The following is a 17,971-nucleotide window of genomic DNA, read 5'->3' as shown; positions in this document are numbered from 1 at the left end:
TACTGCTGCACCGGCGAACTCGCCGGCGGCAGCTCGGCGACGCCCCCACGATCACAACTCTGAATGTGGTACACAAAAGGTAGAACATGGTGGAAGCAAAAACAATGACAGGATCCAGCTAAAACAGAACATGGTGGAAGCAAAATTCTGGAGCTGTTTCCAGTAAAGAAAGATGGTGGTAGCAAAAAAAAATGTTGGATCCAGCTTCCAATGATGCCCGTGGTAGCACTCCGATGGTTGGTCCCAGCATTTGTGCGTCCCTCCTCCCACATAGAAAAAGTTGCAGCCGAGTGGGTCGTAGCATCCCCGATTGCTGGTTCCATCTTCGGTGGTGCCCGTTGTAGCGTCCTTGGCGGCGGTTGCATCAACCCTGCATCACCGTGCATGGCCCGCCCGGCTGCTCGATTGCAGCTTTTGCTGTCGCCGGTAGAAGCTTTCATTTCCGCCAGTTGCAACATCGGTGGTCGTGAGCGTGGGCGACATGGTCGCCTGATTGAAGCTTTCGCTGTTGCTGGTCGTAGCTTTTTAGCACGCCGGAAGAAGCTTTCAGCTCCGGCAGTTACAACATCGAGGAGTCGATGACATGGTCATCCAGTTGAGGTTCTAGCTCCACCAGTTGTAGAACCTTGCAACTCCTCCCCCCGGGCTCGCATCGCATCACAACTCCTTGCCGTCGCTAATTGAATTAACCTAGCGCTGCCGTTGTTGGGGAGGGGAGGGTGGGGGAGAGTGTGGGCGGAGGGGGGGGAGGGGGTGGTCGAGGGAAGTGTGCCCATGGCCGCGCCTGCGAGAGGATGAGGAAGATGCAGTGGGAGGATGTGGCACCCCGACTCAGAGCAATCGATTTACCTTGCATTGCCAGCCCAGATCATGTCTTCTGGCAACACACAACAACTTGATACAGAAAGATAACCGCTTTATTGATCTCTTGCGGATACGTGGGTCTGAAGATACATAAGTTAACGAGGCCAAGAGGCACACACGGTGTGGCTGAACATATGTACATTCTTTAGTAGACATGTTGGGGGCCTCGACGATAACTACTAGGCAGCGGAACTACGACGTAGAAGGACTCCATCTCACAGGGACACTGATGTGGACACGGCCTAGACTGCGATGCATGATGCAACTCCAACTCCGATACAGCTTCTCCTGAAACTGGCATGACACGCCAGATGAGTACTTTGAATGTACTTGCAAGCTTACAACAAACAAAGCAACAATGGCAAACAACAACATGATATTTAAGCAGGTTATACGCAAGAACATGACGTGCTACTCATGAAGTGAGAGTGCTAGCAAACAGGGTTTCTGGAACCCGCTTACCATCTTGGTTACCTCGTAACCACGAACATCATCTTACCACGGCGATTACCTTCAGATCACAAAGAAACCATCTCAATGGTTCCAACAACTTCACCATCATATCAAGTGCCACAAGTATAACGTTAGTGTGCAGGTTAATTATCTCTGTTGACCCACAGTGTGACCTACTACAAACTGTATTCATGACCGAGGAAGCGGCTATCGATAGATTAAACACACTCTGTAGAGGTTAGTACACTGTACCCACACCACAGAACCCATGGCCTCGTGCTCCCATTCGGGTGGACCAACGGCGTTCCGACAAAACCAATCTATTGCATGACACTCTCCCAACCACTCCGACCAACTCCCCTATGGGCTTAGTCCTGGGTGGCCCCGATGTCACCTCGTGACACCCAACAGCCACCGTCGTGGCAAAACAAAACGGTCCCAAACAGGGACAATGGTACCAAAACAACTACATGCACACAAGGCTGTGCCTGCCTACCGGGCCTGGGTAGCGCAAGTGCATAACCTTCTGTCGTTGGAGGCACTGGCGAGAGGCATGACAACAGACCAAATCAGGGCCTCCCATAAAGGCAAATGGGGTTGCACTGGGAAGCTCGATTCGGTGGCACCATGACTCGATCAACAACATTTTCAAGTTGTATTATAGTCATGTTTAGCTTGAAATTAAATCTATTCGAGCCATAGTATGCCATGAAAAATGCAATGATATGCATATGCACCATCATAATGCCGGTATCAACGTAAAGAAGCTCATGACCATATTACCTCTACGATATAAACTTGACTAAACAACTCAAATACTACTGAAAACATAGTTAGCATAGCATGAATATGAAACTAGCTCATGTGAGATTATTGAAATAACTATATGCGTTATATGAGATCATATTCAAGTAAAAATAATAGTCACTAAAGTCACTCTTCCAAATATTAGTGGTGGCTTGCCTTAGTTCAGAGGAGGGTCAAAATCCTCATGGTTCTCCTCAAGGCAGAAGTTCCTTCTGAAAATATTTAAAATGGCATAGAGAAAATGTCACATAAGACACTTCTGTTGGGGAACTTTGCATAAAATAAAAAATTTCCTACGTTCACCAAGATCAATGTATGAGTTCATCCAGCAACGAGAGAGAGGAGTGCATCTACATACCCTTGTAGATCGCGAGCGGAAGCGTTCAAGAGAACGAGGTTGAGGGAGTCGTACACGTCGTGATCCAAATCACCGGAGATCCTAGCGCCGAACGGACGGCACCTCCGCGTTCAACACACGTACGGTCAGCGTGACATCTCCTCCTACTTGATCCAGCAAGGGGGGAAGGAGAGGTTGATGAAGATCCAGCAGCACGACGGCGTGGTGGTGGATGCAGCAGGGATCCGGCAGGGCTTCGCCAAGCGTCTGCGGGAGGGAAAGGTGTAGCAAGGGGGAAGGGATGCGCCAAGATGCAGGGTGCGGCTGCCCTCCCTCCCCCATCTTTATATAGGGTCCCCAGGGGGGCGCCGGCCCTAGGAGATGGGATCTCCTGGGGCGGCGGCCAAAGGGGGGAAACTTGCCCCCCAAGGCAAGTGGAGGCGCCCCCCCCCCTAGGGTTCCCAAACCTAGGCGCAGGGGGGCCCAAGGGGGGGGGGGCGCACCAGCCCACCAGGGGCTCGTCCCCTCCCCACTTCAGCCCACGGGGCCCTCCAGGATAGGTGTCCCCACCCGGTGGACCCCCGGGACCCTTCCGGTGGTCCCGATACAATACCGGTGACCCCCGAAACTTTCCTGATGGCCGAAACAGCACTTCCTATATATAATTCTTCACCTCTGGACCATTTCGGGACTCCTCGTGACGTCCAGGATCTCATCCGAGACTCCGAACAACTTACGGGTTACTGCATATTCATATCTCTACAACCCTAGAGTCACCGAACCTTAAGTGTGTAGACCCTACGGGTTCGGGAGACATGCAGACATGACCGAGACGCCTCTCCGGTCAATAACCAAGAGCGGGATCTGGATACCCATGTTGGCTCCCACATACTCCTCGATGATCTCATCGGATGAACCACGATGTCGAGGATTCAATCAACCCCGTATTTAATTCCCTTTGTCAGTCGGTATGTTACTTGCCCGAGACTCGATCGTCGGTATCCCAATACCTTGTTTAGTCTCGTTACCGGCAAGTCACTTTACTCGTACCGTAATGCATGATCCCGTGACCAGACACTTGGTCACATTGAGCTCATTATGATGATGCATTACCGAGTGGGCCCAGAGATACCTCTCCATCATATGGAGTGACAAATCCCAGTCTCGATTCGTGCCAACCCAACAAACACTTTCGGAGATACCCGTAGTGCACCTTTATAGTCACCCAGTTACGTTGTGACGTTTGGCACACCCAAAGCACTCCTACGGTATCCGGGAGTTTCACAATCTCATGGTCTAAGGAAATGATACTCGACAATTGGAAAAGCTCTAGCTAAACGAACTACACGATCTTTGTGCTATGCTTAGGATTGGGTCTTGTCCATCACATCATTCTCCTAATGATGTGATCCCGTTATCAATGACATCCAATGCCCATAGTCAGGAAACCATGACTATCTGTTGATCAACGAGCTAGTCTACTAGAGGCTCACTAGGGACTTGTTGTGGTCTATGTATTCACACGTGTATTACGATTTCCGGATAACACAGTTATAGCATGAATAATAGACAATTATCATGAACACAGAAATATAATAATAACCATTTATTATTGCCTCTAGGGCATATTTCCAACAGTCTCCCACTTGCACTAGAGTCAATAATCTAGTTACATTGTGATGTATCGAACACCCATTGCGTCCTGGTGTTGATCATGTTTTACTCTAGGGAGAAGTTTAGTCAACGGATCTGCTATATTCAGGTCTGTATGTACTTTACAAATATCAATGTCTCCATCTTGAACATTTTCACGGATGGAGTTGAGGCAACGCTTGATGTGCCTGGTCTTCTTGTGAAACCTGGGCTCCTTGGCAAGTGCAATAGCTCCAGTGTTGTCACAGAAGAGTGTAATCGGCCCCGACGCATTGGGTATGACTCCTAGGTCGGTGATGAACTCTTTCACCCAGATTGCTTCATGTGCTGCCTCCGAGGCTGCCATGTACTCCGCTTCACATGTAGATCCCACCACGACGCTTTGCTTGCAACTGCACCAGCTTACTGCCCCACCATTCAAAATATACACGTATCCGATTTGTGACTTAGAGTATCCAGATCTGTGTCGAAGCTAGCGTCGACGTAACCCTTTACGACGAGCTCTTCGTCACCTCCATATACGAGAAACATGTCCTTAGTCCTTTTCAGGTACTTAAGGATGTTCTTGACCGCTGTCCAGTGTTCCTTGCCGGGATTACTTTGGTACCTTTCTACCAAACTTACGGCAAGGTTTATATCAGGTCTGGTACAGGTCATGGCATAGATGATAGACCCTATGGCTGAGGCATAGGGGTGACACTCATCTCTTCTTTATCTTCTGCCGTGGTCGGGCATTGAGCCGAGCTCAATTTCACACCTTGTAACACAGGCAAGAACCCCTTCTTGGACTGATCCATATTGAACTTCTTCAATATCTTGTCAAGGCATGTGCTTTGTGAAAGACCTATGAGGCATCTCGATCTATCTCTATAGATTTTGATGCCTAATATGTAAGCAGCTTCTCCAAGGTCCTTCATTGAAAAACACTTATTCAAGTAGGCCTTTATGCTGTCCAAAAGTTCTATATCATTTCCCATCAAAAGTATGTCATCCACATATAATATGAGAAATGCTACAGAGCTCCCACTCACTTTCTTGTAAACGCAGGCTTCTCCATAAGTCTGCATGAACCCAAACGCTTTAATCATCTCAATAAAGCGAATGTTCCAACTCCGAGATGCTTGCACCAGCCCATAGATGGAGCGCTGGAGCTTGCATACCTTGTTAGCATTCTTAGGGTCGACAAAACCTTCCGGCTGCATCATATACAGTTCTTCCTTAAGGTGACCGTTAAGGAATGCCGTTTTGACGTCCATCTGCCATATCTCATAATCATAGTATGCGGCAATTGCTAACATGATTCGGACGGACTTCAGCTTCGCTATGGGAGAGAATGTCTCATCATAGTCAATCCCTTGAACTTGTCGATAACCCTTAGCGACAAGTCGAGCTTTATATATGGTAACATTACCATCCGCGTCCGTCTTCTTCTTGAAGATCCATTTGTTTTCTATTGCTCGCCGATCGTCGGGCAAGTCTGTCAAAGTCCACACTTTGTTTTCATACATGGATCCTATCTCGGATTGCATGGCTTCAAGCCACTTGTTGGAATCTGGGCCGCCATCGCTTCTTCATAGTTCGAAGGTTCACTGTTGTCTAACAACATAATTTCCAAGACAGGGTTGCCGTACCACTCTGGTGCGGAACGTGTCTGAGGGAGTCCTGGACTGGGGGGTGTCCGGATAGCCGAACTATCACCGTCGGCCGGACTCCAAGACTATGAAGATACAAGATTGAAGACTCCGTCCCGTGTCCGGATGGGACTTTCCTTGGCGTGGAAGGCAAGCTTGGCGATACGGATATGTAGATCTCCTACCATTGTAACCGACTCTGTGTAACCCTAGCCCTCTCCGGTGTCTATATAAACCGGAGGGTTTTAGTCCATAGGACGAACAATAATCATACCATAGGCTAGCTTCTAGGGTTTAGCTAGCCTCCTTGATCTCGTGGTAGATCTACTCTTGTACTACCCATATCATCAATATCAATCAAGCAGGAGTAGGGTTTTACCTCCACCGAGAGGGCCCGAACCTGGGTAAAAACATCGTGTCCCTTGTCTCCTGTTACCATCCTCCTAGACGCACCGTTCGGGACCCCCTACCCGAGATCCGCCGGTTTTGACACCGACATTGGTGCTTTCATTGAGAGTTCCTCTGTGCCATCACCATCAGGAAGGATGCCTCGTCCCGTCTTTAAAGACGGCACCATTGCTAAAGGAGCTTTGGCCGTTGGCCAAACTATCCGGCTAGGCGATTTTCTTATGACCGCCTGTTCGGCCGCCGCGCCGACGATGACTTCTCGGGTCATCAAAAACGATCTTCATGTCAACTCGGAACTTGCCGAGCAGCTAGATCCGATGGAGCTCTCCTCCTTAAACGATCTCTTGGATCGCATCGCCGCCCTGGGAGTCGCTACAGACTACGATCAGATCGGGCCTAAAACCGATCTGAGAGAGATCAACTCTCCCAGGCTACCCACCGCGTCGCTGTGGTGGAGGAACAATACAGCGATTCCTCTTCTATATTAAGGACTAGTTATGTCCGGATTCCTGACCCCTCCATGCCGGATTCCCGCGGAGGGACGGACATCGATCAAGTCCTGAACCTAAAGTCAGGCAGCGGGCGGGATTCATTGGACAATATCCAAAAACCCAAGCTTCCAAGTTCGGAAACTTTTCGGCCCTTAAGTCTTAGATTGGACGGGGTTCCGAAATTAATTCCACCCGCCCACCCAAATATAAGTGATCTATCCCGAATCCGGCAAGAGCCCGCTGAAACAGTACACCATTACCGGGCTAGATTCCTCCTGGTTATGGACAGGATAAAGAACTACCGCGAGGAAGACGCAATTTCAATTTTCTGCAATAATTGCACGGACAAGGGAATCATAAACGCCATAAGTCGTCGTGAAATTACACGCTTTGCCGACTTGGCGTCCATAGTACGAAAGTATTGTGCAATGGAGAGCGCTTGGAAAACCGAAACCAACTTTTGGGATAATCCGACTCCGAATATAACCCTAGTCCGAAATAAAAGGGTGCATCATCGTCAGGCACCTGGGTTACATACCAAAAAGGAAAAAACCCCTAAAGGGCATGGAACCGTACTGGAGGGATGGATCAGCAGACCCTGCAAAATTCATAGCACAGAGGGCGCCACTCCAACTCATAGCCTTCGAGCATGTTGGATACTACGGCAGGTGGCCAAAAGTGGTGAAGAGCTTCTAGCTCCAGAGAACCAGCCCAGCAATACCAGTACGGTATCAACAGTCTTCGAGACTTTCGCATCAAATAATATGCAAAAACGAACACTTTGCAGCCTTGCCCGAAGTCTACCAAGTAGCAACAATAAATCCATGGAGTGACACGGCCATTACCTTTAACGCAAGTGACGAACCTAAATTCCGAACAGCCCGAGCACCAGCCGCATTGGTCCTCAGTCCAATAGTTGAGGGCTTTCGCCTTACTAAGGTACTCATGGACGGCGGCAGCGGATTAAACCTCATTTACGAGGAAACCCTACGAAAAATGGAAATAGACTGAAGCCGCATTGAGCGAAGTAGCACAACCTTCAGAGGAATAATCCCTAGTCGGGAAGCATGCTGCACAGGGAAATCACACTGGATGTGGTGTTCGGCTCGCTGGATAATTACAGGTCCGAGGAGGTCACGTTCCAAGTGGCCCTGTTCAGTAGCGGATATCACGCTTTATTGGGGCGAGAGGCATTCACAATGTTTCAAGCTATACCCCATTACGGGTACATGAAGCTAAAAATGCCCGAGCCCAACGGAATCATCACTCTTGCCAGTGATCCGGACATAGCACTCCGCGCCGAAAATAAGACAGCTGCACTAGCCCTAGAGGCACTATCCGAAGCCCTAGCGGCCGAGGAACTCACTGCACTGCGCTCCATGGTGAACAGGGATGATGTGATACTCGATAAAAGATCCAAGTCCACCTCTTTTAAGCCAGCGGACGAAATAGTCAAATTACAAGTCCATCCAACGGACCCTACAAAGACGGCCTCCATTGGGGCACGATTAAACCCTGAGGTAGACGCCGCACTACGAGAATTCCTACAGGAAAATTGGGACATTTTTGCCTGGCACCCTTCAGACATGCCAGGAATCCCACGACGGCTGGCCGAGCACAGCCTAAGTATCCTAAAAGGATTCAAGCCAGTCAAACAGGCTCTTCGGCGATTCTCCAAACCAAAGAGACAGACAATGGGAGAGGAGCTAGCCAAGCTACTAGAGGTCGGATTCATCAGAGACATAAAACATACGGACTGGCTAGCAAACCTGGTAATGGTACCAAAGAAGGACAAATCCTGGCGCCTGTGTGTCGACTTCAAGGACCTTAACAAGGCTTGCCCAAAGGTCCATTCCCCCTCCCCCGCATCGACCAAATCATCGACGCTACTGCAGGGCATGATTCATTGTGCTTTCTCGACGCATACTCCGACTACCACCAAATCAAGATGGCTGAGCCAGACCAAGCCGCAACGGCATTCATCAATCCATATGGACCATTCTACTTCAACACAATGCCCTTCGGGCTCAAAAACGCTGGCGCAACATATCAGCGCATGATTCAGACATGTCTGGCAAACCAGATCGGCAAAACAGTGGAGGCATACGTAGATGACGTGGTCGTCAAATCTAAGCATGTCGAAACTCTAGTAGATGACTTGAGGCTCACATTCGACAATCTCCGAACATACGACATTAAGCTCAACCCGGAAAAATGTGTTTTCCGTGTACCAGCCGGAAAGCTCTTGGGCTTCATTGTATCCGGTTGAGGAATAGAAGCAAACCCAGCCAAGATCCGAGCTCTGTCACAATTGGATATCCCAAAAGACCTCAAGCAAATATAAAAATTGACTGGATGCGTGGTGGCTCTAAGCCGCTTTATCTCCCGCTTAGGAGAAAAGGCATTACCCCTTTATCGCCTCCTCCAGCGCACCGAACACTTCGAGTGAACGGATGCCGCCACGGCCGGACTCGAAGAAATCAAAGCCATATTGGCAACAAATCCGGTCCTGGTCGCGCCCAATTTGGGCGAGCCGATGTTATTATATGTCGCGGCAACACATCAAGTTGTAAGCTCGGTGCTTGTCGTCGAACGAAAAACGGACGGACACAAGTTCCCTCTTCAAAAACCAGTTTACTATGTGTCCACTGTCCTAACTCCATGCAAGTCCTGGTACCCACGTTATCAAAAGATAGCATACGCGGTGTTCATGGCATCCCGGAAGCTGCAACACTACTTTCAAGAGTGTTCGATAACAGTAGCTGACGAAGTACCCGTTAATGACATTATAAACAACCGCGACGCGACTGACCGGATTGCAAAATGGGCCATCGAGCTCGTCCCGTTCGACATAACCTATAAGCCGCGGCGAGCCATCAAGTCGCAAGTTTTGGCTGACTTCATCGCTGAATGGACTGAAGCCGAACTCCCTAAAGATTACGGCGCATATTCCAATTGGATCATGCACTTCGACGGCTCCAAAATGTTGGCCGGCCTGGGGGCTGGCGTCGTTCTGACGTCCCCAACCGGAGACACAGTCCAATACGTACTCCAGATAATGTACACGGACTCCAACAAGGCAGCCGAATACGAGGCCCTTTTACATGGTCTCCGGATGGCAGTCTCCATGGGCATTCAGCGCCTAGAGGTCCGCGGATATTCAAACCTCGCAATATCCCAAATAAATGGAGACTTTGACGTCAAGGATCCGAAAATGGCAGCCTACCGTAACGCCGTCCTGAAAATGTCAGCTCGGTTTGAAGGGCTCGAATTTCACCATATAGCCCGGGATAATAATCAAGCGGCGGACGTATTGGCACGCATCGGCGCAAAGCGCGATGCCGTCCCTCCCAACATCTTCCTGGAACGTCTTTTCAAGCCATCCGTCCGATGGGAAGGGGAGTCCGGAAACAACAATCCGGACCCTACCGCACCACCTAACACCGAACATTCTGACACAATCGGTGGTTCTGCCAATGAAATAACATATTCAGGCCACGAAATAATGGTAGTCATTGCCCTGTGGACCGAACCATTCCTAGCCTACTTGACTAGGCAGAAACTTCCCGAGGACCAAAACGAGGCCCGTGGACCGAACCATTGTCAGGGTTAAGAGAGAGAGAGAGAGAGAGAGAGAGAGAGAGAGAAGCAAAGGACGGCAGCTTTGTCGCCCGTCATTCTCCGGCGAGGAGGCCACGACTGCAAACGGCGAATGGATGGATGGATGTGCCTCAGCACGGCGAGCACACATGTACCAGCAGAGTGGTCAGAGGTGGATGCACGCTGTCGCGGCGAGCTTCTCTAGAGGCGGCGGCGGAGGGAGCTCTTCAGAGTTGGTGATTTTGGCGAGGTAGAGCATCTCCAGCAGCACGGTCGCGACCAGGAGAACACCACGAGCACGCTGGAGAGGTTGGGAGGAGTCAAGGAGTGTCGGAGGAAGCAGGGCACCGAGGGGGATCGACTGCAAACTCTAGTGTAAAACGGCGGCCAGTGGCCCGCTTGACCTAGCCGCAACGCGCTACTTGAGGATTGGAGGTCAGTGGGGGTGGTTGGGATGGCATGAGAAGCTCGGGAAGGGCTCTATATATAGGCGGGGCGGGACAGGGGTCGAGATCGCCGGAGAAGGCTCTGGAGTGGCGAGGGGCGACGAACGAGGCTTAGGTTGATGGGAGGGGCCATGGAGGATCACGCGAGCACAGTGGAGGCAAGGATCCAAGCATAGGGCACGGGAGGGAGACGACACGGGCACACGGGCGCACTGTGCCCTCTGCTCCGCCGTGTCCGTGTCTACAGCGGCTGTCGCCGGCGTCGGGGAGATCTAGCAAGAGATCGGTGGGGACGAGTCGAGGCTGACAGAGGTGATAGACAAGCTGGCTTGGCCGGGGGTGGACGCACGGGCGGGCATGTGCGTTGGGCGAAGCGCAGAGCGCGCCAAATGCATGCCAGGCACCGTGGACGCAAGCAGTCACCACGTACACTGGTGCAACGCGGTGCGCCCGAGCAGTGAAATCATGGCTGGGGGCTTGTCCGTGTAGTGTTAAGTCACTCTGTGGTGTTGGATCAAAGCCAGGTCGACACGAGATGACTAGAGCGTCTTGGCAAGTTTCTGGACAGAAACTGTTGATGCCATCTGAGAAAAATCTAGAAGGAGTTAGAGGCTGAAATTTGGAAGTTAAGGGTTTGTTAGGAAGGTCATCAAGGTATAAAAATCTCAGCTCAAGGAGACCAGTCAAAAATATACTTCCTTCACAAAGTACCATTTCTGACCAGTATAGAAATGGTTTTCTCCAGCAAAAATATTCCACATGACCATGAAATATTTTTGCACAGGAAGATGAGGCATGATCCAAAGAATATTTTGGATTTTTTCAGATTTTTAGGAGCAAGGAAAATAGGGGTTGCTTTGGAGCAGAAGTGAAAATCATTCATTTTCAGAGGGAAAATGAATACTTTGCCTTTGAGAAAAATATTCCCATGCCATTATTTTGAGATAAGAGAGCAAGAGATGTTTTTGAGAGTGAGAGAAGTCACTTGGGTGAAAATCAAAAGAATGCCCAAGTGCTAAGTCCAAAGAGTTGATTCAAAAGTCCAAGTTCAAACCAAATTTGCAATAAACTCGAGAGAAAAGAAAAGTGGCAAAACCTAGGGTATCACAAACCTCCCCCCTTTGGATGAACCTCGTCTTCGAGATTCAGTTGCTTGGGAAACAATTCAAGGTATGTTGTTCTAAAAAAGTCCTCTCTTTGCCAGGTAGCTTCATCCTCTGTATGGTGTTCCCACTGCACATTGTAAAACTTAACTGACTTGCTGCGGGTGACTCTTTCCATCTCATCCAGTATTCGGAAAGGTTTCTCTTCATAAGTCAGATCCTTAGGAAGCTCTATCTCTATCATATCAATCTGTTTCTCTGGCAGTGAGGTGCACCTTCTCAACTGTGATACGTGGAAGACATCGTGTACTTCCGGCAATTCGGGTGGTAGTTCTAGTTGATATGCCACTGCACCAACCTTGAACATGACCGGGAACGGGCCAATATACCTTGGTGCAAGCTTCCCTCAGGTCTGAAACCTTTTACTCCTTTCATGGATGTGTCTCGGTGGTAGGTATATTCACCTGGTTCAAAGCTGATCTAAAGTTGCTTGGAATCATAGTAGCCCTTTTGTCGGGACTCGGCTACTTGAAGTCTGTCTCGGATTCCTCTTACTTATTTCTCAGCTTCCATCATCAAGTCAGTCCCGAAGATGCGGCTATCTCCGGTCTGGGACCATTTTAACAGAGTACGGGCACTTACGTCCATACAGTGCTTCATAAGGTGACATCTTGAGACTGGCCTGACAGCTGTTGTTGTAGGAAAACTCTGCGTAAGGTAGAATGTCTTCCCATTTGGGTCCTTGAGCAAGGGCACATGCTCGGAGCACGTCTTCGAGTATCTCGTTTACTTGCTCCATATGCCCGTCGGTCTGAGGGTGATAAGCTGTGCTGTACTTCAATGTTGTCCCCAAGGCTTGATGAAGACGTGACCAGAATGCCGAGGTGGAAAGAGACCCTCGGTCGTAGGTGATGGTTCTTGGCCCTCCATGCAAACTGGCTATTTTGGACACATAGAGTTGAGCGAGTTGATCTGCCCGGTATGTGGTCCGGATGGGAATGAAGTGGGCTACCTTGGTCAGCATGTCTACCACAACTCATACATCGTTGTTTCCTCGGGAATTTTTGGGAAGACCGGTGATGAAATCCATGCAGACATCGTCCCATTTCCATTGCGGGACGGGTAAAGGTTGAAGTAACCCAGCGTGTTTCTGATGTTCCGCCTTTACTTTATTGCATATGTCACAGTAGGCGATAAAATATGCAATATCCTTCTTCATTCCATCCCACCAAAATATTTGCCTTGAGGTCTTCATACATTTTGGTACCGCTTGGATGGATCGTGTTGACACGGAATTTCGCCAAAGTACAATATGGTGCAATAGCTATTATAAAAATATAGACTAAGCCGAACGGTAAAAATGATGAATTGCCAAATAGGAAGAGCAAATGACTTTGTTTAACTTTGGCCCCTTACTACAAAATGGCAGGCGCCGAAATAAAAGGAATGAGCCAAATATCAATATATAATTGTTGTCACTTACATTGGCTTAGAATATGAAAATATCGGGTATTCAAAAAGTTGGTAAAATGAATAAATAAAATCTCCATAAAGGGCTCTTTCCTGATGAAATAATAATCCCGAGACGCAAGATTATAGACGGCGCTAGTATCTTCAAAAATACTAGACCACATGTAATGTCAACATAAATTCGTCGCGGGCGGCGCTTATTTGACAAATATTGAACCATGCAATATACGCGGCATTATTTAACCACCGCTAATAAAATATCGTGGCGACATAGAAAAGAGACGTATGTCATTCCTAATGAAATATGGGTATGATGGATATAATGCCACATAAAAAAAATACATTTTCAATGTATTTATATACGGCATGTCACACTAAGAAAATAACCCTTAATGTGACGTTAATAGTTAATTAAGCCTAGCCCATTAAAATATGCTGGATGATGCCAGGCCCATAGGTTAATTAGTAAAGAAGGAGTTTAGCCCACATAAGCTAACCACGTACCTTTGTCTTAAGAAAAAACTAACCACGTAACTTGCCAGCCAAACTACACAGTTGGGTAAATTGGTGATTGAACAAATACATAAAGGAGGCAGCCCCACGCTCACACGATCTCACCGACGAACTGGAGAACGTGGGCACGTCCCTCTGTTGATTTCCTATGCTGCTCCCTCCTATAAATACCACCAAAGGGTTGGGGCTCTCTTTTCCTAGCCGCTCCGCTGTGCTGCCGCCTACTGCGCTCTTTTTCCCCGGCCGGCCGCTGCTACTTTCCCTACTCATATTCTTGATCTCTGGCCTCACGCTGCTGCTCTCATCCACATATACGCCGCTGCTGCTCTCATCCACATATACGCCGCTGCTGCTGCAGGAAGGTAGACAAGGTGGGAATCATGATCCTCCTCTAATCTTCTTCCTCCTCCATATATCTCTCATCATATTCATCTTTATTCTTGGTTGATCATTGTGATACAAACCAAGGAGTATGCCTCATGTATCCTCATCTTGACATTCTGCCTTGGCCGATCGTCGTGATACGAGTCAAAGAGCAGTTATGTTTAGGAGAGGAAAATTAATTTGGCCTTGGTTGGCCATTGTGATACAAACCAAGAAGTATGACCCATGTATCTTCATTTTGACATTCTGCCTTGGTTGATCATCGTGATACGAGCGAAAGAGCAGTTGTGTTTAAGATAGGAAATTTTTCCTTGGTTGATCATTGTGATACAAACCAAGGAGCATTCGCCATACAGCCTCATCTTGACATTTTGCCTTGGTTCATCATCGTGATACAAGCCAAATAGCAATTATGTTCAAGAGAGAAAAAGTACCCTTGGTTGATCATTGCGGTACGAACCAAGGAGCATATTTCACATATTTTCACCCTGACATTTTGAAGGAAATATGCCCTAGAGGCAATAATAAAGTTATTATTTATTTCCGCATATCATGATAAATGTTTATTATTCATGCTAGAATTGTATTAACCGGAAACATGATACATGTGTGAATACATAGACAAAACTATAGTCACTAGTATGCCTCTACTTGACTAGCTCATTAATCAAAGATGGTTATGTTTCCTAACCATAGACATGTGTTGTCATTTGATTAATGGGATCACATTATTAGGAGAATGATGTGATTGACATGACCCATCCCGTTACCTTAGCACATGATCGTTTAGTATTCTGCTATTGCTTTCTTCATGACTTATACATGTTCCTGTAACTATGAGAATTATGCAACTCCCGTTTACCGGAGGAACACTTTGGGTACTACCAAACGTCACAACGTAACTGGGTGATTATAAAGGAGTACTACAGGTGTCTCCGAAGGTACATGTTGAGTTGGCGTATTTCGAGATTAGGTTTTGTCACTCCGATTGTCGGAGAGGTATCTCTGGGCCCTCTCGGTAATACTCATCACTTAAGCCTTGCAAGCATTATAACTAATGAGTTAGTTGTGAGATGACGTATTACAGAACGAGTAAAGAGACTTGCCGGTAACGAGATTGAACTAGGTATTGGATACCGACGATCGAATCTCAAGCAAGTAACATACCGATGACAAAGGGAACAACGTATGTTGTTATGCGGTTTGACCGATAAAGATCTTCGTAGAATATGTAGGAACCAATATGGGCATCCAGGTCCCGCTATTGGTTATTGACCGAGAATGGTTCTAGGTCATGTCTACATAGTTCTCGAACCCGTAGGGTCCGCACGCTTAACGTTTCGATGACAGTTTTATTATGAGTTTATAAGTTTTGATGTACCGAAGTTTGTTCGGGGTCCCGGATGTGATCACGGACATGACGAGGAGTCTCGGAATGATCGAGACATAAAGATTGATATATTGGAAGCCTATGTTTGGACATCGGAATGGTTCCGGGTGAAATCGGCATTTTACCGGAGTACCGGGAGGTTACCGGAACCCCCCGGGGGGTTAATGGGCCTACATGGGCCAAGAGGAAGAAGAGGAAGGAGCCAGGAGGGGGCCGCGCGCCCCTCCCCCTCCTAGTCCGAATAGGACAAGGGAAGGGGGGCGGTGCCCCCCTTTCCTTCCCCTCTTCCTCCTCTTTCCCCTTTCTCTCCTACTCCTACTTGGAAAAGGGGAGTCCTACTCCCGGTGGGAGTAGGACTCCCCCCCTTGGCGCGCCCCCTAGGCCGGCGGCCTCCTCCCCCTTGGATCCTTTATATACGGGGGCGGGGGGCACCCCATAGACACACAAGTTGATCTACGGATCGTTCCTTAGCCGTGTGCGGTGCCCCCTTCCACCATATTCCACCTCGGTCATATCATCGCGGAGCTTAGGCGAAGCCCTGCGCCGGTAGAACATCATCATTGTCACCATGCCGTCGTGCTGACGGAACTCATCTCCGGAGCCTTTGCTGGATCGGAGGGCCAGAGATCGTCATCGAGCTGAACGTGTGCTGAACTCGGAGGCTCCGTACGTTCGGTGCTTGGATCGGTCGGATCGTGAAGACGTACGACTACATCAACCGCGTTGTGCTAACGCTTCCGCTTACGGTCTACGAGGGTACGTGGACGAACACTCTCCCCTCTCGTTGCTATATCATCACCATGATCTTGCGTGTGCGTAGGAATTTTTTTGAAATTACTACGTTCCCCAACAGTGGCATTAGAGCCTAGGTTTTGATGCATTGATGTTATATGCACGAGTAGAACACAAGTGAGTTGTGGGCGATACAAGTCATACTGCTTACCAGCATGTCATACTTTGGTTCGGCGGTATTGTGAGACGAAGCGGCCCGGACCGACATTACGCGTACGCTTACGCGAGACTGGTTTCACCGTTACGAGCACTCGTGCTTAAAGGTGGCTGGCGGGTGTCTGTCTCTCTCACTTTAGCTGAATCGAGTGTGGCTACGCCCGGTCCTTGTGAAGGTTAAAACAGCACCAACTTGACGAACTATCGTTGTGGTTTTTGATGCGTAGGTAAGAACGGTTCTTGCTAAGCCCGTAGCAGCCACGTAAAATTTGCAACAACAAAGTAGAGGACGTCTAACTTGTTTTTGCAGGGCATGTTGTGATGTTATATGGTCAAGACGTGATGCTATATTTTATTGTATGAGATGATCATGTTTTGTAACCGAAGTTATCGGCAACTGGCAGGAGCCATATGGTTGTCGCTTTATTGTATGAAATGCAAACGCCCTGTAATTGCTATACTTTATCACTAAGCGATAGCGATAGTCGTAGAAGCAATAGATGGCGTAACGACAACGATGCTACGATGGAGATCAAGGTGTCGCGCCGGTGACGATGGTGATCATGACGGTGCTTCGAAGATGGAGATCACAAGCACAAGATGATGATGGCCATATCATATCACTTATATTGATTGCATGTGATGTTTATCCTTTATGCATCTTATCTTGCTTTGATTGACGGTAGCATTTTAAGATGATCTCTCACTAATTATCAAGAAGTGTTCTCCCTGAGTATGCACCATTGCGAAAGTTCTTCGTGCTGAGACACCACATGATGATCGGGTGTGATAGGCTCTACGTTCAAATACAACGGGTGCAAAACAGTTGCACACGCGGAATACTTAGGTTATACTTGACGAGCCTAGCATATACAGATATGGCCTCGGAACACAGAGACCGAAAGGTCGAGCGTGAATCATATAGTAGATATGATAGACATAGCGATGTTTACCGTTGAAACTACTCCATCTCACGTGATGATCGGACATGGTTTGGTTGATTTGGATCACGTGATCACTTAGATGACTAGAGAGATGTCTGTCTAAGTGGGAGTTCTTAAGTAATATGATTAATTGAACTTAAATTTATCATGAGCTTAGTACCTGATAGTATCTTGCTTGTCTATGTTTGTTTATAGATGGCCCGTGCTGTTGTTCCGTTGAATTTTAATGCGTTCCTTGAGAAAGCAAAGTTGAAAGATGATGGTAGCAATTACACGGACTGGGTCCGTAACCTGAGGATTATCCTCATTGCTGCACAGAAAAGTTACGTCCTGGAAGCACCGCTGGGTGCCAGGCCTGCTGCTGATGCAACTGACGACGTTAAGAACGTCTGGCAGAGCAAAGCTGATGACTACTCTATAGTTCAGTGTAACATGCTTTACGGCTTAGAACCGGGCCTTCAACGACGTTTTGAACGTCATGGAGCATATGAGATGTTCCAGGAGTTGAAGTTAATATTTCAAGCAAATG

The 17,971-nt window shown here is 48.2% G+C and overlaps 1 pseudogene; it reads left to right on the top strand.

The window, feature by feature from the left end:
• The window catches only part of LOC119280226, a 136,755-nt pseudogene that overhangs the window by 12,807 nt on the left and 105,977 nt on the right, over window positions 1–17,971 (top strand).

This window comes from Triticum dicoccoides, chromosome 3B (assembly GCF_002162155.2).
Source record: "Triticum dicoccoides isolate Atlit2015 ecotype Zavitan chromosome 3B, WEW_v2.0, whole genome shotgun sequence".
Classification (NCBI taxonomy): Eukaryota; Viridiplantae; Streptophyta; class Magnoliopsida; order Poales; family Poaceae; genus Triticum; species Triticum dicoccoides.
Note: the sequence above shows the minus strand (reverse complement) of the source record. Positions and strands in the feature narration are given on the sequence as shown.